Below are 22,515 nucleotides of genomic sequence, written 5' to 3' on the forward strand. Positions count from 1 at the left end.
GCCACTGTCTAAAGCCTGCCCAAATGGTCATTATGCCACAATGGTAACTTTAAACAAAATCTTAAAATTAAGGACAGAAATTATATACCTTCACTGTTCTGATCGTCACATTTAGAAATCTATGGCAAAACCAATACAATATTGTAAAGTTAAAAAATAAAAGGAAATAAAATTAAAAAAAAAAAAAAGAGAAATCTCATCTCAGCACCTGGACCTCTCCTGTCCCATGGACCTCATCCTCTGCCTTGCTTCAACCATTTACTAGATGCATACACCTGGGAGGGCTTTCCTGGTGGCCCAGACAGTAAATAATTCATCTGCAATGCAGGAGACCTAGCTTTGATCCCTGGGTTGAGAAGATCCCCTGCAGAAGGAAATGGCAACCCTCTCCAGTATTTTTGCCTGGAGAATTCCATGGATAGAGGAGCCTGGCAGGCTATAGTCCATGGGGTTGCAAAGAGTCTGACACAACTGAGCAACTAACACGTTCAATACTTTACACTAGAGAGGTCTATACTCATAATCATCCCCCAAGCTTCCATTGTAAGCATCGCAGTCTCCAACCAGCACCTTTTCACTTTACAACTTACTCCTGTTAGTATCCTGACTCCACATATCATTGACCTTCTAAGTTAAATTAGTTAAAGTTAAAACTGCATTGATTATACCAACTTTTCACTACTGCTTGTCCGATTCATATCATCACTTTCCTTCTTAACAAGTGAAAATCTCACAGTCCAATGTTAATCATCCCTTCACTGTATCCTTACCTCATTTGCCATGTCTACTTTCATCACACCTATCCAACAAAAACCTCAAAATCATCTAATTCCTACCTTCTTCCTACTCTTCACCTGCAGGTATATTGCTGTGGCTAATGTGTCTGAGCAAAACAAAACCCATACACTAAACAAAAATGTACTCACAAACATGCCAACTGCCCTCATTGAAAATCAACAAATACTTTAGGTTGTTCTCAGTGCTTCCCAGTAACCATTCTATATTTTCCCAACCTACTAATTCACATGACTGTTTCACACCATCTCATCTATGTTCAGATTCAAACATCTTTCCACTATGAGTTGTGAACTTTGCAATTCCCATGGTCACAGTACTGTTTTTGTTCTCCATTTCTCTGTGACAGTATTTTCTTTCTTTTCTCTCATTGTTGTTATTTAGTCATTCAGTGGTGTCCAACTCTTTGTGGCCCCGAAGACTGCAGCCTGCCAGGATCCTCTGTCCATGGGATTTTCCATACAAGAATACTGGAGTGGGTTGCCATTTCCTTCTCCAGAGGATCTTCCTGATGCAGGGATGGAACCCGCATCTCCTGCATTAGCAGGTGGATTCTTTACCGCTGAGCCACCAGGGAAGACCTCTTTCTTTTTATTGTTCTATAAAATATGCTCACATTTGCAATGAACATCATCCTTTGTCACTTACCTAAGAATCTCTCCAGTCCATCTATGTATGTGCAATTTTTCTCACCTTAATTGTTTTCTCTGAAGCCAATACTCATCTAGCTACTAACTCAGTTTTTCTGCTCCCCTTCCAATTCCTGGTCTTCCCCCCCCCCACCTTTATCAGTTATTTGAAGCAGATTTCTAGCTCACAACCTCACCTAAACCATTCCTGTCAAGGTTACCAGTGATCTCAACATTGTTAAATCTAATTGTCTATTTTCAGTCTTCATCTTACTTGGTCAGCAGCAATCAACATAATTGATGACCTGATTTTTTTTTTTCCAATTTGGCTAAGGAACATTCCACTATGATTTTATTCCTAATTCATTAATCATTCCTCTCAATGACTTTTTTCTAGTTCCTTCTTATCCCTTGATTTTAAACATTTGAATTCCCTGGGGCTTTAAATTTTTGACCTCCTATCTTCTCTGACTTCACTCAATTCACTCTTTCATAATGATATCTAGACTTATGGTTTAAAAATCATTTATGCACAGATGACTCCCCCAAGGTAGATACTGTACTTCTCCAGCTGTACTTCTTCCATATATTTTAGATAAATACATCCATGCTTTCAATATCTCCATGTGTATATCTAATTCACATCTTAAACCTAATATACAAAAATTAAAATTTACTCTTTTTATCCCAAATTATTCTTCCAATTTCTTCCTTCACTGTTAATTGAAATTCTTTACAGTGGAATAGGCAAAAAAATGTTGAAAACTCTCTTGATTCTTCCTATCTCTCATACTGTACAGCTAACCATTCAAAATAAATTTGCTTTTGAAATAATTTTGTAATATAATAACATCTTATTACTTTCATTGCTTCTACTCGTGTGCTTAAGCTACCACCATATCCCCATACTTTCAAGACAATGGTTACACTGATGTATATTTATATATTTTAATTGAAATATGGTTGACTTACTAAATCCATTAGTTTCAGGTATGTAGCATAGTGATCCAGTGTTTTTATAGATTATACTCCTTTTCAAGTTATTACAAAATAATGGCTATATTTCCCTGTATATATATCTTTGTTGCTTCACAGTCATGCTGATATTTTTAAACATAAGTGTAAGCATATCTAACTGCCCAATATTCTCTAAGGAGTTTTTTGTGCTATAAAAAATAAAGATAAATACAGTGAGACATAGTTTCCTGCATAAGCAGGACACTGGCTCTGTCATATATTAATTACTAGCACTGTCTTCCTGGCAGACTCTTTCCTATCCATGCTGCTACTGCTAAGTCACTTCAGTCGTGTCCGACTCTGTGCGACCCCATAGACGGCAGCCCACCTGGCTCCCCCATCCCTGGGATTCTCCAGGCAAGAACACAGAAGTGGGTTGCCATTTCCTTCTCCAATGCATGAAAGTGAAAAGTGAAAGTGAAGTCGTTCAGTCGTGTCTGACTCTTAGCGACTCCATGGACTGCAGCCTACCAGGCTCCTCCGTCCATGGGATTCTCCAGGCAAGAGTACTGGAGTGGGTTGCCATTGCCTATCCATACTTCCTTACAATACCTGTATCGTAAGGATGTTCCCACCACAGGGTCTTTGCACTTGCCATCCTCTCAGTCTAACAGCTGTTTCTTCTTATGTCAATGACCCTTTGACTGTCTCATCTTTTCTGGATTTTTGCTTAAATGTGAGAGTATTAGAAAAGCCTTTAATACTACCTATATTCTTCATTGCTCATTTTTTCTTTAAAGGACACATCACTACCTATCATAATGTGTGTTTTACTTTTTATTAGTTTACTATCTTCCTTATGAAGATGTGTACTGTGAGGTCAGGTAATTTTTAAACTTTTTTACTGCTATATTCATTCATTATAAAAACACTGCCAAAATAGAAAGGTACAATATGCATTGTTGAATTAATTAACAATAAAATAGACAAGTGTCTTATAAAGTATACAGATAAAACAATACAGTATTGTAATTCCAGAGAATCATCAATAAACAAAACAAAAATTAACAAACAAAAGGCCAATAAGTACTGGGGAAACCTGTACAGATGAAGTGGAGTAAAGAATAAATTTTAAAAATGGTTTAGTTTGCAGATACCCACGACATCCCCTGCCTCCAACCCTCAACACATACATAAACTAGGGAGATACTAAAGAAAAAAAGAAAACAAACCAAAAATAGCCAACCAACCAAACAAAAAAGTAACTATGTGCTGGGAGGCATGGTAGGATATATTCCTAAAAGATTAAGTACTCAACTGGGGTATAAAATACCATTACAAAGTCTGTGAAAAATAGTTCAGTTCAATGTAGCTTTTTAATTAATTTCAATTAATGTTTCTAATACAGTATTTCAAGTCAAGCCTGGGATATTACTTCTGATGTATCTTTAAAAAACAAAAATATATAAAATTTACAATGAAAAGTATCAAGAAGCTTTTCACAGTGTGATAGCCAATTAGGCTGTTAACTACTTCCAGTTGTAATCCATTCCTGATTTATCATAAGATTAAAATTCTGTCCTCCTTTTGGTTGAGTGTAGTTACCACCGCTGGAGAAGGCAATGACAACCCACCCCAGTGTTCTTGCCTGGAGAATCCCAGGGACAGCGGAGCCTGGTGGGCTGCCGTCTATGGGATTGCAGAGTTGGACACAACTGAAGTGACTTAGCAGCAGCAGCTATCACTGCAACTTCGGATCAGTGAGTTGTTAGCAGATATGTGCCACCTGTGGGCCAAAATATTAATTCCTAGTCTAAGACACTCCAGAGCTGCTTTCTTTCTGGCACACTGCTCAGTAACATGTCAAACTGGTGAGTGTTTCAGTAATAACCTTGGAGTCTGACTATGATGAACAGATGTTTAATCCCCAAACTGCACTAATTTGTAATACAAGTAGCATGATAGAGTAGTAAACTATACATATATACCTATACCTCTGTATCTTGGTTTCTATTTCTACCTTTATCTCAGCATCTATATCTAGCCTATTTTGAGTGATGCAAAGAGGAAGCCAAGAAAACATCTGTGTCTCTTACTATGGAGTTAGCTATGCTCAAATTACCACACAATTGCACTCATCTCACACGCTAGTAAAGTAATGCTCAAAATTCTCCAAGCCAGGCTTCAGCAATATGTGAACCGTGAACTTCCAGATGCTCACACTGGTTTTAGAAAAGGCAGAGGAACTAGAGATCAAATTGCCAACATCCATTGGATCATGGAAAAAGCAAGAGAGTTCCAGAAAAACATCTATTTCTGCTTTATTGACTATGCCAAAGACTTTGAGCAGATCACAATAAACTGTGGAAAATTCTGAAAGAGATGGGAATACCAGAGCACCTGACCTGCCTCTTGAGAAACTTATATGCAGGCAGGAAGCAACAGTTAGAACTGGACATGGAACAACAGACTGGTTCCAAACAGGAAAAGGAGAACGTCAATGTTGTATATTGTCACCCTGCTTATTTAACTTCTATGCAGAGTACATCATGAGAAACGCTGGGCTAGAAAAAGCACAAGCTGGAATCAAGATTGCCAGGAGAAATATCAGTAATCTCAGATATGCAGATGACACCACCCTTATGGCAGAAAGTGAAGAGGAACTAAAAAACCTCTTGATGAAAGTGAAAGAGGAGAGTGAAAAAGTTAGCTTAAAGCTCAACATGCAGAAAATGAAGATCATGGCATCTGGTCCCATCACTTCATGGGAAATAGATGGGGAAACAGTGGCAACAGTGTCAGACTTTATTTTTCTGGGCTCCAAAATCACTGCAGATGGTGACTGCAGCCATGAAATTAAAAGATGCTTACTCCTTGGAAGGAAAGTTATGACCAACCTAGATAGCACATTCAAAAGCAGAGACATTACTTTGCCAACAAAGGTCCATCTAGTCAAGGCTATGGTTTTTGCAGTGGTCATGTATGGATGTGAGAGTCGGACTATGAAGAAAGCTGAGCGCCGAAAAATTGATGCTTTTGAACTGTGGTGTTGGAGAAGACTCTTGAGAATTCCTTGGATTGCAAGGAGATCCAACCAGTCCACTCTAAAGGAGATCAGTTCTGGGTGTTCATTGGAAGGACTGATGCTGAGGCTGAAACTCCAATACTTTGGCCACCTCATGCGAAGAGTTGACTCATTGGAAAAGACTCTGATGCTGGGAGGGATTGGGGGCAGGAGGAGAAGGGACGACAGAGGATGAGATGGCTGGATTGCATCACCGACTCGATGGGTATGAGTTTGAGTGAACTCTGGGAGTTGGTGATGGACAGGGAGGCCTGGCATTCTGTGATTCATGGGGTCGCAAAGAGTCGGACATGACTGAGCAAGTGAACTGAACTGAACCAATACTTTTTAAAAATATCGCAAGTGATGGCTGTGCTATTTTGAAAATGAAAGTCAAGTCCGACTCTTTGTGACCTCTAGACTGTATCCCACCAGGCTCTTTGTCCATGTAATTCTCCAGGTGAGAATACTGTAGTGGGTTTTTATTTCCTTCTCCAAGGCATCTTCCTGACCTAGGAATCGAACCCAGGTCTCCTGCATTTGCAGGCAGATTCTTTACCATCTGAGCCAACAGAGAAGCTCTAGTTTAGTATACTTAAATAGTTAACATTAGGAGAAACTGAGTGAAAAGTATGGGTTTTTTCTATATTATTTTTTATAACTGCTTGTAGATGTACAATTATCTGAAAATTAAGTTTTTTTAAATGCCAAAAAAAATATTGCAGGTGAAATCACTCCTTTATTACATTTATTTTTTCATAATCATCTGAATATATTTTGAAGTCAGCTGGGCTTTTTCTTATTGTAACAGTCATAAATTGCTGCATAATAAAAAGTAGCAGCATAAAACAGCAAAATATATTCTTATAGAGTGTCTGTGGGTGGGGAATTCATGATTGGCTTAATTGGGTCCTCTGTCTTTGGTCTGCAGTTAAGGGCTTTGGTCATCTCAAGGTTTAACTTGGGGAAAACACACTTCACTCCTCCGTCCATGGGATTTGCCAGGCAAGAGTACTGGAGTGGGTTGCCATTGCCTTCTCCAAGATTATTTTTGCAGGCCTCAGATTCTTGCTGACTGTTTGAAAGAGTCATCTGTTTCTTACCTCATGGGCCTCTCTGTAGGATAGCCTATAACATGGGAACTGGCTTCCCTTCAGAGCAAGAAAGACAGTAAGAAAAGAAACAGATTTTAAAACCTAATCTCTGATGTCATAAACCTTTTTTGTATTTGTTTGATATTAATCATTACATCTAGTCCACTCTCAAGAAGAGGAGACTCACACAAAGGGGTAAACATTAGCAAGTGGAAATAGCAGGGGGCTATTTCAGAGGCTGCCCACCACATCATTATCAGATCCTTTGCTGTCTCTAACCCACTGCTCTGGTCAATAAATGCTTAGTTGCCTTTAAGAAGGTAACTTAGAGCACATTATATATTATCTGTGCTTTTAACCCCCACTGTTGCTTTTTAAAAAACTAAACCTAATATTCACAACTTGAAAAAAATGTACTCTCTTGATCTTAATAAATTTAAAGGAATAAATGTAATAACTTCCTATACCTTAAATATTCCTGATCTATAAGAATTTGTATGGTAGATGGTATTCTTTAAAGACCAATATCTGCAAATCAACCTCTAATTGCTTACTTTTTTCCCTCAAATCAAGTTATAAAACTTACATAAGTTGAAACACTTGTTGTGGATCTACTGTTATAAACTCTGTGACATGAGTCATTATGCCTTTTGTTTTACAAGCTATTTTCCTATAATAATTTTAGTATAAAGTACCTCTGTGTAAATTTCAATTATTTAGGGAAAAAACTGAGGAAATTATATAACCTAAACATAGACACAAGGGAGAGAGCAAAGAGATTGTTATATGGCAATTAGAACTCTGAGACACAGAGTAATTATTTAAAAATTGAAAGGCTTGATAGATAATAGCTATCCATAAAAATTTTTGTTGTTGTTCAGTGGCTCAGTTCTGTCCAACTCCTTTTGACTCCATGAACTGCAGCACATCAGGCTTCCCTGTCCTTCACCATCTCCTGAAATTTGATCCAACTCATGTCAACTGAGTAAGTGATACCATCCAACCATCTCGTCCCCTGTCATCCCCTTCTTCTTTTGCCTTCTATCTTTCCCAGCATCAAGGTATTTTCCAATGAGGTGGTTCTTTGCATCATGAGGCCAAAGTATTGGAGCTTTAGCATCAGTTCTTCCAATGAATATTCAGGGTTGATTTTCTTCAGGATTGACTGGTTTGATTTCCTTGCTGTTGAAGGGACTCTCAAAAGTCTTCTCCAACACCACAGTTTGAAAGCATCAATTCTTTGGCACTCAGCCTTTTTTATGCTCCAATTCTTACATCTGTATAGGACAACTGGAAAAACCATAGCTTTGACTATATGGACCTTTGTCAGAAGAGTAATGTCACTGCTTTTTAATACAATTATACTGTTGAACTGTTCAAATCCCATGCTCTGTGACAACATAGAGGGGTGGGACGAGGTGGGAAGTGGGAGGGAAGTTCAAAAAGGAGGGGACCTATGTATACCTATGGCTAATTCATGTTGATGTATGGCAGAAACCAACACAATATAGTAAAGCAATTATCCTCTAATTAAACATAAATTAAAAAAAAAAATAACCTGTGCCTAAACTCAGTTGAGGGATATTCATAATCCTTCAAAGTCTAAGCATAAAAATTTTCAAAATATTTCAGTAGGTTTTTCAATTATACTTAAAAAAATGAAAATCCCTGTTAGACAAGCTAGAAAATTCTGCCAATCTCACCATTTGCCTTTTGCATCAATGCTCTCTTTCTTTCTATGAGGCACACTTGATATAGAGTAGGGTGATTATATAATTTAGAAATCCCACTAGAGGCTTAAAGACAGGGGATTTTAAGGAAGTTTGAGAGACTGTTGTGAGCTACTGACCACCCAAGAAAAGAATCCAGTAACTTAGCAACAATCTAATCTACCTTGAAGGAAGATAGGTGCATTCAAGTGTCAGGCACACTCAAGCCACAAACCCTGATAGTCATAACTCAAGACAATAGATCTTTCCAACGAGCAGCCATGTTTAAAAACAACTGGACTATATGATGATCTGTTACTTTAAAAAAAAAAAAAAAGACAATAGATCTGGGGACTGAATCTTGTTACATAAAGTCAGGGAGTTAACGGTTCTTGAAGAGTTACATTTCTGCATGTTGTCAAGACAGGAATACCTGAAAGGGAAAGGAAACTAGGTGAAAGGGGACATTATACTAAAATCTGAGGCGAATTAGCATATTTTAGTACATGTTACCACCCTCCTGCTAATATACATATGATTTAAATAGCATCATAACTGGCCCAGTCAGACCATGTAGGTCCAAAGGAGAAACTAACAGTATAAGTCTTCACGTCTACCCAAGAACGAGGAAGAAGGTGATGGTCTCTTCTCTCTGTTTTTTCCTATTATTATAAAAATGAAATTTTTTTCTCTAGGCTGTGCTCCCTTGCCTGCCCACCTGTATATCTCACAACTGACGCGTGCTAATAAACTCACATTTTTCCTGTCACTTTGCCTCTCGCTGAGTTCTTTCTGCCACGAGATTAAAGACCCTGAATGTTTGTAAGTCCTGGCACCAAGTGAGCAGTTTCAATTAAAAGACAATGGGTTTGAGTCCCCTCTTAATTCAGGCATTGTGGACTCAAGTCCCAATCTGAGTTATGGCTAGGTTCGAGTCTCATCTGAGCAGGAATGCGGTTTCATATTGACCTTTGCTTCTGTTCCCATAGTCACTTCTGTATCCTCATAAACACAATTATACTTATTTTGAGAAAAGAGTGAGCAAATAATTTATACATTACATATCCAAAAGACAGATACTACAGAGAGATTGCTTGGTGATATGGAATCTCTTAGCCATATAGTATATATTTCTAAACTGAAAGAGGTTTATACGATACAGGATACAAGGAAGGTTCTTTTCCTGATAAGCTTTATTTTTTTTAACACATACACACACACACGTGTGTGTGTGTGTGTGTGTGTGTGTATAATGATGAGCAATTGAATTAAAAATTTTAAAAATTGAAGGATAATCAGGAAATTAAGCTTCTGTGTATCCTAAAAACATCAACTTGTAGTTGAAGTGAATAGAAAGTAGAAAAGTTTTTCATTTTTTGGAGAGAAGTACAGCAAATCCTCTTGGAAATTATATTCATTACAATTGTTCTCTTACGAAAGATTTTCTGCTAATTGGCATTGGGTATTTCACAAGCCAGCTGTCACCTAATTACAGAACCTGAAAATATTTTAGGAAGTTTTACTCTGAATTGAAAACTCCACATAAAAATAAACAAAACTGCTGTCACTTATAAAATCATAAAGCCTAGTTTCATTTCTTACTTGGTTTCATATATAATAGGGTTTAAAATAAGAAGAAAATACAGTGTGACACATGAGAATGAAAAAAAAATTTGGTTTTGGCAGGGAAAGAAAAAATGATCCTGAAGTTTTGAGTGAATAAACAATGTTCTTAATGTTAATTTCCCACATGGTGCTCACTAGTTTCATTTAACCACGTGCAACTCTTGAATCTGGCAAGTAAAACAAAGTGCTCCAGTCTGCTTGAAAATAAACCACCTGTATTTGTTTATATTTAAATCAGTTATCTCTGGAATAACAAGAATATTTCATTAAACTCTCAGAGTTTTGCATTTGTTGTTCAATAAAAGTAGATTTAGATTTTCATCCATAATAAAAAACAGAAATATTTTAAGTTGGACTAGAATAACTTGCACACTATATCAAAACTTAGCTGTGCACAAACTTTACAAATGCAAGCCACCTTATGTTAAAAAACAAACAAAAACTATTACTTACAAAAGGTCAAATTTATAATATTGAAAATTTTAATTGTCATATCAGATATTTCAATATCCATAAAGCAATTATATGGCAAAATAATTTATCTTCAGTGTTGGTGCATTAAATGAGTTAGCATTGATTTGTGATAACAGAATAAACTATGACTAATATAGATAAATAAATCCCAGGATAGCTTAGATACTGGCTGTATTTCTACTTTAATTCCCTATGAGTTTTGGATTTCATTGTGAAAAACAATTATCAAGGTATTTTCAAAAATCAAATGCCATGAATTCTCAAGATAAATTACAACACTCTTAAGACAGAAGTGACTGCATTCAAATAAATTATTTAGCAAATCCTCTTGTATTTCTGTATTTTTATAATTAATATATCTCATATTTTAGTACATTTTTAGATTTACAGACTAACTGACCAGCTATATAATGAAATTCCACATAACCACCTCCCACTTAGTTTCCTCTATTAATAACATCTTGCATTCATAGTGTATACTTCTTACAATCAATATTGATACATTACACATAATCCATAATTTACACCAGGACTCACTCTTCATGCCATACAGTTCTATCAGTTTTGAAAAATGCATACTGCCATGTATCCACCATTATAGTTTCATACAGGATAGTTTTAACCACCCTAAAAATTCCCTGTGCTTCATCTATTCATCCTTTCTGATGGAAAGCAAAATATATAAACCTAAGATGTGGCACTTTGGCATACTATTTTGAGCTGGTTATTTTTAAGAAACAGCAGACGTAGGAGAGGCTCTGAAAACTTACCCTTCTGTAAGAAATATTTACACTGTAAGAGAAATGTCCATTTGTAAGAGTTTCTCCCTTTCTGTACCAGGAAGAGGACTGAGATAGGCTGGAACCTGGGACCCTTTGCTGAAGTGCTTGTACCTGGACAAATGTCTCCTCAGGAAACAAAAGGAGCTATAAAGGAGTAAAAATAAGTGCATGCACATGCAGCTGGGGAAAATTCTGGACAAAAGACACAAAAAGACCAAAAATAATAATAAAAATAATAACCAAACAAAGCCAACTGCCACTTCTGAAGAGCTTTCAAAACACAATGTTGGGAGCAAAACCAGGGTACTGCACATGCCCTCTGCAGTAACACCACCAAAGAGGTTGGCAAAACACTTATGCCACCCCTCTGGTCCAACCTCTAGACATACCTCTTCCCTCGTCTCATATAAGGAATCAGCTCTCCCCCTTCTTAGGAGGTGAGCAAGGGAACATGTTACTTGCTTTTGCTCCCTCTTGCAACTTCAAGAGCCCCAATAAAATCTTACCTGAATGTCCTGTCTGGCCTCTAGTCAATTTCTATTGATTGGGGAAGGCCAAGAACCCTGGTCAGTATCAGGATTGCCTACACAGCTCCAGAAGCTCTTATCAACGGACACGGCAACAACTTATATCTGCAAAATAACTTACCCCCCTTTTACTATGCACTTCTTGATATCCTCCTATAGTTGACTCCCTCTCACCTCCAACATTTTCTTTTGTCTTTAGCTAGAGTTGGTATTTAAGGTGGTGGCTTGGGCCATTTAGGGAAGTTACTCAGTTTTCCTGGGTTAATCCCATGTATATAGGAGGTATGCATGTTATTAAACTTCTGTTTATTTTTCTCCTGTTAATCTGTCTTTCATCACAGAGAGTATTTCATCCAAGAATCTAGAAAGGTGTAGGGCAAATTTTTTTTCCTCACCTACACTTCCCTCCCTTCCAAAGAACATCTGACTATCACTCATCTTTTTACTGTCTCTGTAATTCTGGCTTGTCTATGTTATATAATTAAACACATTCATTACTCAGACTGACTTCTTTCACTCCAGAATATGCATTTACCTTACTTTGCCAACAAAGGTCTGTCTAGTCAAGGCTATGGTTTCTCTAGTAGTCATGTATGGATGTAAGAGTTGGACTGTGAACAAAGCTGAGCACTGAAGAATTGATGCTTTTGAAGTGTGGTGTTGGAGAAGACTCTTGAGAGTCCCTTGGACTGCAAGGAGATCCAACCAATCCATTCTAAAGGAGATCAGTCCTGGGTGTTCTTTGGAAGGAATGATGCTAAAGCTGAAACTCCAGTACTTTGGCCACCTCATGTGAAGAGTTGACTCATTGGAAAAGACTCTGATGCTGGAAGGGATTGGGGGCAGGAGGAGAAGGGGACGACAGAGGATGAGATGACTGGATGGCATCACTAACTCGATGGACATGAGTCTGAGTGACCTCTGGGAGTTGGTGATAGACAGGGAGGCCTGGCGCGCTGCAATTCATGGGGTTGCAAAGAGTCGGACACAACTGAGCGACTGAACTGAACTAAACTGAACTGAATGTTCTTCCATGTATAAAATTTGCTTTATACAGAAAAAAAAAAAACATTCAATACTGGAAATTTCATTTGGATCAAACTAAATACAATGTGACTAAAATAATGGTCTTTCTTGAAGAGTAATTTTGGCAACCAACCTCTTTATGATGGAGCATTGTAAAAATATAATAATATTATAAATAATAATTATTTATTATTAATTGGGCCCAGATTTTTTCAGTGTTACAACTTTATAAAAGGGAGTGATCTAAAAATAATTCCTACTTTACTGAGCAATTCCACTTGCATTATTCCACATGCAAGAATAATAAAAATGCTGATTCAAAAAGTGCCTCCCAGTGTTCAGAGCTGCATTATTTACAACAGCTAAGATGTGAAAGCAAGTGTCCATCAACAGATGAATAGACAAAGAGGATGTGGTATCTTTGGCCCACACCAGAATGGTACTCAACCATTAAAAAAAGAATGAAATTTTGCCATTTGCAGCAACATGAATGGACTTGGACAGTGTTATGATAAGTGAAGTAAGTCAGACAAAGAAAGAGAAATACCATCTGAGATCATTTATATGTGAGATATAAACAACATAACAAACTAGTGATATTTTAATAACAATAAAGAAACAGACCCACAGATATAGAGAACAAACCAATAGTTACCAGAAGGGAAGAGGGAGGAGCAAGAAGGGGTAGGAGATTAAGAAGTACAAACTATTAAGTATAAAGTAAATAAGCTACAAGGATGTATTGTACAATTCAGGGAATATAGCCAATATTTTATAATATCTATAAATGGAGTATAACCTTTAGAAATTATTAACCACAAATTTAAATCACAAAAAATTAATCACAAAAATCTATCTTCATATGTGAAGGTGCTTGTCTCCCAATTAGCATCTAATATGCCAGAGATAAACAGAACAGATGTATGTTCAGCTGAACATTGCACATAAATATGCATTTTAATCATTTGTCACTTACCTACTTTTGCAATTGTAAATTATAGTCTTTTTAAATTAGAGTACACAACAGATGGTTAAGAGTTAGTTAAAAGTGATGTTTCCTTTAATATAAACTACTGTGCCAAGCGATCTCACAGTACAACAATTAATTCATTCAGAACACCAATTTATATACTGTATTAAAATATATTGACTTAAATGAGCATTTCAGCCACATTTGCCATATCATGAGTCTGGCTTTAAACACTTTGTTACTGTAGTGTACTCAACATATCTAAAGGAAAGAAAAAATTTTAAGAAGAGAAGCTAGTAAGAAATCACACTCTGTGAAATGACAAGATTCAACATGGTAAGAGATTAAATTTCTATCCCCACTTTCCTTTGTGGGAAAAAAAATCTTACATATACATGATTACAATAATAATATGATTTTAACTAAAGTGAGTTTCATAATAGAAAATTAATAGCCTGCTGAAGCACTTTAGTTTCTTCCTCCGTATGTCATTATGTTTGTAAATAATAATGATAATAAAAAAGACACACCATATCATACATACAGAAGAGAATGATTACTGAGTGAGTTTTTGACTCATAGGTGGGTACCAATGTATTCAATACAGGTCATATAGTATTTATACATACACACACATGCACACATGCACGCATATATATGTATTATATATATATACACATATGTATTACCTTGTTTGTGCAAGAGTGTTCGGACATTATCTGCCAAATAATCTGATTATTACACTTTAGAACTCACTCAATTACCCTCCCCCCAGTATAAATATTTTAAATTCACTAATGATGCACCCATACAAAGGACCGAAATATTTTGAATGGGATATTAGTCTTTTTTCTTGTTATAAAGATAATGAAGTTAATTTTATAGGAAATGAACATTGAAGCACATTACAACAGCCAACGTAATCAGACCTTTCCACACTTTTACAAATCTAAATTTCTATTACATTAATATATAGAGTCTAACAGAAATCAGATTGATTATATTCTTTGCAGCCAAAGATGGAGAAGCTCTATACAGTCAGCAAAAACAAGACCGGGAGCTGACTGTGGCTCGGATCATGAAGACCTTATTACCAAATTCAGACTTAAATTGAAGAAAGTGAAGAAAACCACTAGACCATTCAGGTATGACCTAAATCAAATCCCTTATGACTATACAGTGGAAGTGAGAAATAGATTTAAAGGACTAGATCTGACAGACAGAGTGCCTGATAAACTATGGATGGAGGTTAGTGACATTGAACAGGAGACAGGAATCAAGACCATTCCAAGAAATGCATAAAATGCAAAATGGCTGTCTTAGATGGCCTTACAAAGAGCCGTGAAAAGAAGGGAAGCAAAAAGCAAAGGAGAAAAGGAAAGATATAAGCATCTGAATGCAGAGTTCCAAAGAATAGCAAGGAGAGATAAGAAAGCATTCCTCAGCGATGAATGCAAAGAAATAGAGGAAGAAATTAGAATGGGAAAGACTAGAGATCTCTTCAAGAAAATTAAAGATAACAAGGGAACGTTTCATGCAAAGATGGGCTCAATAAAGGACAGAAATGGTAGGGACCTAACAGAGCAGAAGATATTAAGAAGAGGTGGCAAGAATACACAGAACAGCACAAAAAAGATCTTCATGACCCAGGTAATCATGATGGTGTGATCACTCACATAGAGCCAGATGTCCTGGAATGTGAAGTCAAGTGGGCCTTAGGAAGCATCACTATGATCAAAGCTAGTGGAGGTGATGGAATTCCAGTTGAGCTAATTCAAATCCTGAAAGACAATGCTGTGAAAGCGCTGCACAGAGACTGAAGTGCCTTCAATCTTTCCCAGGATCAGGGTCTTTTCCAATGAGTCAGTTCTTCATATCAGGTGGCCAAAGTATTGGAGTTTCAGCTTCAGCATCAGTCCTTCCAATGAATATTCAGGACAGATTTCCTTTAGGATGAACTGGTTGGATTTCCTTGCAGTCCAAGGGTCTCTCAAGAATCTTCTCCAAAACCACAGTTCAAAAGCATAAAATTTGGAAAACTCAGCAGTGGCCACAGGACTGGAAAAGGTCAGTTTTCATTCCAATCCCAAAGAAAGGCAATGCCAAAGAATGCTCAAACTACCGCACAACTGCACTCATCTCATACGCTAGGTAAGTAATGCTCAAAATCCTCCAAGCCAGGCTTCAGCAATATGTGAACCATGAACTTCCAGATGTTCAAGCTGGTTTTAGAAAAGGCAGAGGAACCACAGATCAAATTGCCAACATCCGCTGGATCATCGAAAAAGCAAGAGAGTTCCAGAAAAACATCTATTTCTGCTTTATTTACTATGCCAAAGCCTTTGACTGTGTGGACCACAAAAAAACTGTGGAAAATTCTGAAAGAGATAGGCATATCAGACCACCTGACCTGCCTGTTGAGAAACCTATATGCAGATCAGGAAGCAACAGTTAAAACTGGACATGGAAAAACAGACAGTTTCCAAACAGGAAAAGGAGTACATCAAGGCTGGATATTGTCACCCTGCTTATTTAACTTATATGCAGAGTACATCATGAGAAACGCTGGTTTAGATGAAGCACAAACTGGAATCAAGATTGCCAGGAGAAATATCAATATCCTCAGATATACAGACGACACCACCCTTATGACAGAATGCAAAGAATAACTAAAGAGCTTCTTGATGAAAGTGAAAGAGGAGAGTGAAAAAGTTGGCTTAAAGCTCAACATTCAGAAAACTACAGTCATGGCATCTGGTCCCATCACTTCATGGGAAATAGATGGGGAAACAGTGGAAACAGTGCCTGACTTTATTTTTGTGGGCAAAAATCACTGCTAATGGTGACTGCAGCCATGAAATTAAAAGACGTTTACTCCTTGGAAGGAAAGTTATGACCAACCTAGACAGCATGTTAAAAAGCAGAGACATTAGTTGGCCCACAAAGGTCCATCTAGTCAAGGCTATGGTTTTTCCTGTAGTCATGTATAGATGTGAGAGTTGGACTATAAAGAAAGCTGAACACCGAAGAATTGATGCTTTTGAACTGTGGTGTTGGAGAAGACTCTTGAGAGTCCCTTGGACTTCAAGGAGATCCAACCAGTCCATCCTAAAGATCAGTCCTGGATGTTCATTGGAAGGACTGATGTTGAAGCTGAAACTCCAAAATTTTGGCCACCTGATGCAAAGAGCTGACTCATTGGAAAAGACTCTGATGCTGGGAAAGGTTGAAGGCAGGAGGAGAAGGGGACGACAGAGGATGAGATGGTTGGATGGCATCACCAACTCAATCGACATGGGTTTGGTGGACTCTCGGAGTTAGTGATGGAGAGGGAGGCCTGGCATGCTGCCGTTCATTGGGGTCCCAAAGAGTTGGACATGACTGAGCGACTGAACTGAACTGATAGAGGCTAAAGATGTATGATATGTGAAACTGGAGAATAATTTAAATTCAGTTATTTACCTGGCTTTAGCCATTTAATTATAACCACCCCAGATTATTTTCCAGACAATAAATACTGTGCCAAGTAAACAGAGGTGTGTGAGAAACCACTGAATTCATCATATAGAAATATCAGTGTAGATATATTTACTTCCACTCAAAACACCTTTATGAAACTTTTAGATCAATATCTGGTATAACCTTTTTGAGTGAGCTGATTTCAGTGAGGGTATAAATAGGAAAAGCAGTATGTAATGGGACTATCAGCTTTTCACCAAGTACCTCTCTTTGTATTTTTCCATAGTCAGATGCTCTCTAGCATCAGATGTCCTCCTTTGGGTTATTTGTTGGAGACCTGATGTGTGCCTTATTCACTGATCTTGGAGGACCCTCTGAACTACTCAACTTTCACATTCTGTGATGCACTTTCTCAGCTCTTGTCCACCCCCACCTAGTGACTTACTCTATACATTCTTTCTGCTGAAGTTACTTTGTTTCAACAGACCCAGCCATTGGTTGTTGCTACTGCTGCTGCTAAGTTGTGTCAGTCGTCAGTTGTGTCCAACTCTGTGCGACCGCATAGAGGGCAGCCCACCAGGCTCCCCAATCCCTGGGATTCTCCAGGCAAGGACATTGGAGTGGGTTGCCATTTCCTTCTCCAATGCATGAAAGTGAAAAGTGAAAGTGAAGTCACTCAGTTGTGTCCAACTCCTAGTGACCCCATGGACTGCAGCCTACCAGGCTCCTCTGTCCATGGGATTTGCCAGGCAAGAATACTGGGTTCCCATCAAATGGCGAATATTCAGCTCCTATTCTGGATATACATGTTGTCCACTAGAAATTTCTGGAAAATTACAGGTTGTACTGACTTCTCTAAAGCTTTCTTCCTTCATTCTGCTTTGACAGAAAGTTCTAGGTAGCCACTATTGTCAAAATTCCCCAGTTTTTTTTTTTTTATACAGGCTAATTAATGTATTAATTAATACATTCAATTTTAGAAAACAGATGGTGACTTTTCCAAAGAACTCCTCACTACTTCTCTGTCAGATACACTGAAGTGGTTATACAATTTTCTACTGCTTACTCAGCAAATACCTAGCCAGGAAGAAAGAGACCCTTCTCTTTATGAAGAGACCTCATTCTCACAACCAACTTTGTATAAAGTGGGGCAGAAATATCTCTAAATAGAAGAAGAGGGATTTGTAGTGACAATCCACTATGCCAACACACCACAGATTCTAGACTTGTCCTTTTTTATTTTTATTTCTTACAAAGGCTGGAAGTGATAGCCAGTAAGTTACTGTTAGGACCTTTTCAATTTATTTATTTTTTTGTATATCTTTCATGAACTGGTCAAGCACTTCTCTTCAGAAAGTGGAGGTATTTATCACATATTATTCCAAGATAACAAAGACAAAATTTAAAACTACTATCTTGGTGCATAGGATTTTGTTTTGAATATTTTGGTTACTTAGGGTTACACCCTACTTTTTGAGCATACTGTTAGGTTGATTTTTAACATAACCAAAATATGTTAAATTGCACTTTTTTAAACTTAAGACAGCAATATTTTATATTAATCATTCCAAATCTAAAAGATTAAGCATTATTTTTAAATGTTGATATACTTGACATTTCCAAGACTGTGCCAATACATGAAGTGGATTGCATTTTTAAAGTCTGAATGGAATGTATGGTAAACATGGTTCATAATTACTAGGTTACAATGCATATATATACATAAGTATTTGAATTTACCTTCTTAAATGTCACTTTTACATATAATTAATTAAAACATAATTAAGTCACAGTAGAATTTTATGTCTTGTAATTTTTTCCACAAACTGAATATTTTTAAAGAAATTATAGATTAGAATACTTAAATTGTTTTTAAAGCACCTGAAAGAGGCTTAAATTATCTGTATGTCTTAGTCTGTTCAGGCTGCTATAACAAAATACTATAGGATGGGTGGATTACAAACAATAAACACTATCTAACCTTACTCTGAAAGCAACTAGAGAAAGAAGAAAAAACAAAACCCAAAGTTAGTAGAAGGAAGGAAATCATAAAGATTAGAGTAGAAATAAATGAAATAGAGACAAAGGAAATGACAGAAAAGATCAATGAGTCTAAAGTCTGGTTCTTGGAAAAGATAAACAGAATTGATAAACCTTTAGTCAAACTCATTAAAAAAAAAGAAAAGGGCTCAAATCAATAAAATTAGAAATGAAAAAGGAAGCATTACAACTGAGAACACAAAAATCCAAAGGATCATAACAGACTACTACAGGCACCTATATGCCAATAAAATGGAAAACCCAGAAGAACTGTTGTACAAATTCTTAGAAAGGTATAATCTCCTAAGACTCAACCCACAAGAAATAGAAGATATGAAAAGATCAATCAATCACAAGTACAGATGTTGAAACTACGATTTTAAAAAAATCAAAGAAACAAAAGTTTAGGACTAGATGGCTTCACAGGAGAATTATATGAAATATTTAGAGACAAGCTAACACCTATCCTTCTGAAACTATTCCAAAAATTTGCAGAGGAAGGAACTCATTCTATGAGGCCACCATCACCCTGATGCCCAAACCAAAGACACCACAAAAAAAAAATAAATAAATAAATAAAAAATTTCAGACTGATATCACTGATAAACAGACAAAAAAAAAACTCAACAAAACACAAGCAATCCAAGACAATACATTAAAAGGATCACAAAACATGATCATATGGGATCTATCCTAGAGATGCAAGGATTTTTCAATATGTGCAAATCAATCAGTGTTATACACCACATTAACACATTGAAGAATAAAATCAAACAGGTTGTCTCAATAAATGCAAAAAAACCTGTTTAAAAAATTCAACACTCATTAATGATAAAATATCTCCAGAAAGTGGTTATAGAGGGAACATATATCAACCTAATAAAGGTCTTACATGAAAAACCCACACTAACATAATACTCAACAGAGAAAAGCTGAAAGCATTTCCTCGAAAATCAGGAATAAGACAAGGATGTTCACTATTGCCATTCTTAATCAATATAGTTTTGAAAGTGAAAGCCCTAGTGAAAAAATCAGAGAAGTAAAAGAAAGGATCCAAAGTGGAAAGGAAGTAAAACTGCCACTGTTTGCAGATGACATGATACTATACATAGAAAATCCTAAAGATGCTATCAGAAAACTACTAGAGCTCAATCAACAAATTCGGTAAAGTTTCAGGATACAAAATTAATATACAGACATCTCCTGAATTTCTAAACACAAAAAATGAGATCAGAAACAGAAATTAAGGAAACAATCCCATTTACCATTTCATCAAAAAAGAATAAAATACCTAGGATAAACTGACTTAAGGAGGCAAAAGACCTTTACTCTGAAAACTGATGAAAGAAATTGAAGATCACACAAACAGGTGGGGAGATATACCAAGTTCTTGGATTAAGAAAAGCAATATTGTCAAAATAAGTACACTACCGAAGGCATATATAGATTCAGCACAACCCCTGTCAAATTACCTATGGCATTTTTCACAGAACTAGAACAAAAAATTTTACAACTTGTATGGAAAAACAAAAGATCATGAATAGCCAAAGCAAGTTTGAGAAAGAAAAACAGAACCTGAGGAACCAGGCTCCCTGATTTCAGATTATACTTCGTAAGTACAGTCATTAAAACAGTATGGTACTGGCACACAAAACAGAAATATATATCAATGGAACAGGACAGAAAGCCCAGAAATAAATCCATACACCTATGGTCAACTAATCTGTGACAAAGGATACAGGAATATAAAATAAAGAAAAAAAAATCTCTTCAATAAGTGGTGCTGGGAAAACTGGACAGATACATGTAAAAGAATGAAATTAGAATATTCTTTAACACTGTACACAAGAATAAACCAAAATTGATCAAAGGACTAAATGTAAGATCAGATAACTCTAAAACTCTTTGAGGAAAACATAGGCAGAACACTCTTACATAAATCACAGTAAGATATTTTTTTGGTCTACCTCAAAGAATGATATAAATAAAAACAAAAATAAACAAATGGAACCTAACTTAAAAGCTTTTGCAGAGCAAAGGAAACCATCAAAAAAAACAAAAAGTCAACACACAAAACGGGATAAAATATTTGCAAACAAAGCAACCAACAAGGGATTCATCTCCAAAGTATACAAACTACTCAGATAAGCTGAATGTCAAAAACCAACAACCCAATCAAAAAATGGGCGGAATATTTAGATAGATGTTTCCCCCCAAAAGCATGCAAATGATGGCCAAAAGCACATTAAAAGGTGTTCAACTTTGCTAATTATTAGAGAAATGTAAATCAAAACTATAATGAAGTATCACCTCACACTGTTCAGAATGGCCATCATCAAAAAATCTACAAACAATAAATGCTGGAGATGGTGTGGAAGAAAAGAAACCCTCCTACACTGTTGGTGGGTATGTAAATTGGTACAACCCATACTAATAATAGTATGGAAGTTCCTCAAAAAACTAAGACTAGAACTATTAATATCATATGATGCTGCAGTCCCATTTCTGGGCCTATATTCAGAGAAAAAAACGTACTTCAAAAAGATACATGCACCCCAAAATTCATTGCACCACTATTTATAGTATCTAAGACATGGAAGCAATTCAAGTGTCCATCAACAGAGTAATGGATAAAGATGTGGTACACATACAGTGGAATATTAATCATAAAAAAGAATAAAATAATGCCATTTGCAGCAATGTGGATAGACCCAGAGATTATCATATTAAGTGAAATCTAAAAAAAAAACTGATACAAATGAACATATTTACAAAGAAAAACAGATTCACAGACATAGAAAACAAAACTATGGTTACCAAAAAGGAAAAGTATAGGGAAGGAGTGATAAATTAGGAGGTTGTGATTAGTATATATGTACAGCACTATATATAAAACAAATAATCAACAAGGACCTATGTATAACATGGGGACTCTACTCAATGGGCTTCCCAGGTGGCTCACTGGTGAAGAATCCACCTGGCAATGCAGGGGACACCAAAGACATGGGTTCAATTTCTGTGTTGGGAAGATCCCCAGAAGAAGGATATGGCAACCAACATCAGTATTATTGCCTGGAGAATCCCATGGACAGAGGAACCTGGCGGGCCACAGTTCATGGGATCGCAAAGAGTTGGACATGACTGAACAACTGAGCACTCATGCACTTTCCTCAATATTCTATAACAACCTATATAGGAAAAGAATCTGAAAAAGAATGGATATATGTATATGTAAAACTGAACCATTTTGCTCTACATCTGAAACTAACGCAACCCTGAATTAACTATAATATAAAATAAAAATTAAATTAAAAATATTTTTAAAGTACTTATCTCTGATTGTTTTGGAAGTTTATAAGTCCA

At 36.5% G+C, this 22,515-nt stretch overlaps 1 long non-coding RNA gene across 3 annotated transcripts in view; it reads right to left on the minus strand.

The window, feature by feature from the left end:
* LOC147371951 (uncharacterized) overlaps nt 1–22,515 on the minus strand; it is a 73,818-nt gene that overhangs the window by 46,500 nt on the left and 4,803 nt on the right. Inside the window, exon 3 of one of the 3 annotated variants that reach the window (XR_015164841.1) lies at nt 8,512–8,681. The exons of the other annotated variants lie outside the window; for them this stretch is intronic. This is a non-coding gene — a long non-coding RNA (uncharacterized LOC147371951). Of the gene's footprint in view, nt 1–8,511; nt 8,682–22,515 lie in introns of those variants that run through there. 3 annotated transcript variants of the gene reach the window in all.

This window comes from Bos grunniens, chromosome 5, assembly GCF_055505025.1.
Source record: "Bos grunniens cultivar Pamir isolate PY7600 chromosome 5, Bosgru_T2T1.0, whole genome shotgun sequence".
Lineage (NCBI taxonomy): Eukaryota > Metazoa > Chordata > Mammalia > Artiodactyla > Bovidae > Bos > Bos grunniens.